Genomic DNA, 2,005 nt, shown 5'->3' with positions numbered 1-2,005 from the left:
AAGGGAAAGAAGGGAACACCAGAAGAAGGAAAATGAAGAGAAGTAACACTAGAAGAAGGCATATGAAGTAACACAAGAAGAAGGAAGTTGAAAAGAGTAACACAAGAAGAAGGAATTTGAAAAGAGTAACACAAGAAGAGGGAATTTGAAAAGAGTTACAGAGAGTAACACAGAAGAAGGTATTGAAAATAGTAACACAGAAAAAAGGTATTGAAAAGAGTAACACAGAAGAAGGTATTGAAAAGAGTAACAGAAGAAGGTATTGAAAAGAGTTAAACATAATAATGTATTGAAAGAGTAACACAGAAGAAGGTATTGAAAAGAGTTACACAGAAGAAGGTATTGAAAAGAGTAACACAAAAGAAGGTATTGAAAGAGTAACAAAGAAGAAGGTATTTGAAAAGAGTAACACAAGAAGAGGGAATTTGAAAAGAGTTACACAAGAAGAAGGTATTGAAAAGAGTAACACAGAAGAAGGTATTGAAAAGAGTTACACAGAAGAAGGTATTGAAAAGAGTAACACAGAAGAAGGTATTGAAAAGAGTTACACAGAAGAAGGTATTGAAAAGAGTAACACAGAAGAAGGTATTGAAAAGAGTTACACAGAAGAAGGTATTGAAAAGAGTTACACAGAAGAAGGAATTTGAAAAGAGTAACACAGAAGAAGGTATTGAAAAGAGTTACACAGAAGAAGGTATTGAAAAGAGTTACACAGAAGAAGGAATTTGAAAAGAGTAACACAGAAGAAGGTATTGAAAAGAGTTACACAGAAGAAGGTATTGAAAAGAGTTACACAGAAGAAGGTATTGAAAAGAGTAACACAGAAGAAGGTATTGAAAAGAGTAACACAGAAGAAGGTATTGAAAAGAGTAACACAGAAGAAGGTATTGAAAGAGTAACACAGAAGAAGCGTGAAGTATTGGGAAAAGCAGAGTTACACAGAACACCAGAAGGATGATAGAAACATCAAGAAAAGGAAAACAGAAAAGTCATCCACCTTTTCGGCCCCTGGGGCCAGGGGTGGTGACGGTGAATCTCCTCTGGGGAGAAGGAGGCTAAACACAGTCAAGATAGAGGATAGAGAAAGGAAATTAAATCATCGAGAAAAGAAAATGAAATTACAATATCAAGAAAATAACTAAAAGTCATCGAGCTTTCGGCCCTGGGCCGCAGGGCAGACGGGTGAGTCTTCTGGGGAGGAGGAGGCTCATCCACAGCCAGCAACACCAACAGAAAGAAAAGAAAAGAAAACATCAAGAGAAAAGAAAAGAAAACATCAAGAGAAAAGAAAAGGAAAAGAAAAGAGAAAAACAAAGTAAACAAAGCAAAACAAGACAAAACAAAAACAAAACAAAATAAAACAAATTAAAACAACATAATAAATAAATAAATAAACAACCCAATAACAAACAATATAATTTAGCTACTGGGACTGCTCAAACGATCGAGATCAGCTTGGAAGTGTTCTTTATCCGTTGTCGTAGTGACTCTGCTGGCTATGTTTGTGTCGTCGGCAAATTTCGATATTTTACACGATAGCCCCTCGTCAATGTCATTTACGTACACTAAAAACAGAACAGGTCCCAACATCGACCCCTGTGGAACACCGCTTTTGACATCTCGCCAGTCAGATAACATAAGAACATAAGAACGTTGGAATCTGCAAGAGGCCGGTAGGCCTATACAAGGCAGTTCCTTTGACCCTAAACTCCCGTGTATCTAACCCCACCTAGTATCGCTGTCCATGAATTTATCTAATCTATTTTTGAATGTGACAATTGTATTGGCACTCACCACATGACTGCTAAGCCTATTCCACTCATCCACAACCCTGTTGGTAAACCAATTTTTGCCTATGTCCCTGTTAAATCCGAATTTATCCAGTTTAAACCCATTACTTCGTGTCCTACCCTGTTCTCTTACCAACAAAACCTTATGAATATCTCCCTTATTAAAGCCCTTCATCCATATATAAACCTCGATCATGTCTCCACGCACCCTTCGC

General features: G+C 37.2%; 1 long non-coding RNA gene across 6 annotated transcripts; it reads left to right on the top strand.

The window, feature by feature from the left end:
- The first annotated feature begins 204 nt into the window (after nt 1-204).
- Nucleotides 205-895, top strand: LOC126995031 (uncharacterized). 6 transcript variants are annotated; one of them, XR_007749828.1, is made up of 2 exons: nt 205-234; nt 451-895. It is a non-coding gene; the product is annotated as an uncharacterized LOC126995031 (long non-coding RNA). The 6 variants fall into 6 exon arrangements; XR_007749829.1 differs by lacking the exon at nt 205-234 and adding an exon at nt 281-339 and having other exon boundaries at nt 478-895; XR_007749826.1 differs by lacking the exon at nt 205-234 and adding an exon at nt 287-339.
- The last annotated feature ends 1,110 nt before the right edge of the window (nt 896-2,005 follow it).

The sequence above is a fragment of the Eriocheir sinensis genome, unplaced genomic scaffold (genome assembly GCF_024679095.1).
Source record: "Eriocheir sinensis breed Jianghai 21 unplaced genomic scaffold, ASM2467909v1 Scaffold963, whole genome shotgun sequence".
NCBI lineage: Eukaryota > Metazoa > Arthropoda > Malacostraca > Decapoda > Varunidae > Eriocheir > Eriocheir sinensis.
The sequence above is the reverse complement of the archived record's forward strand: the minus strand, read 5'-3'. Positions and strand labels throughout refer to the sequence as shown.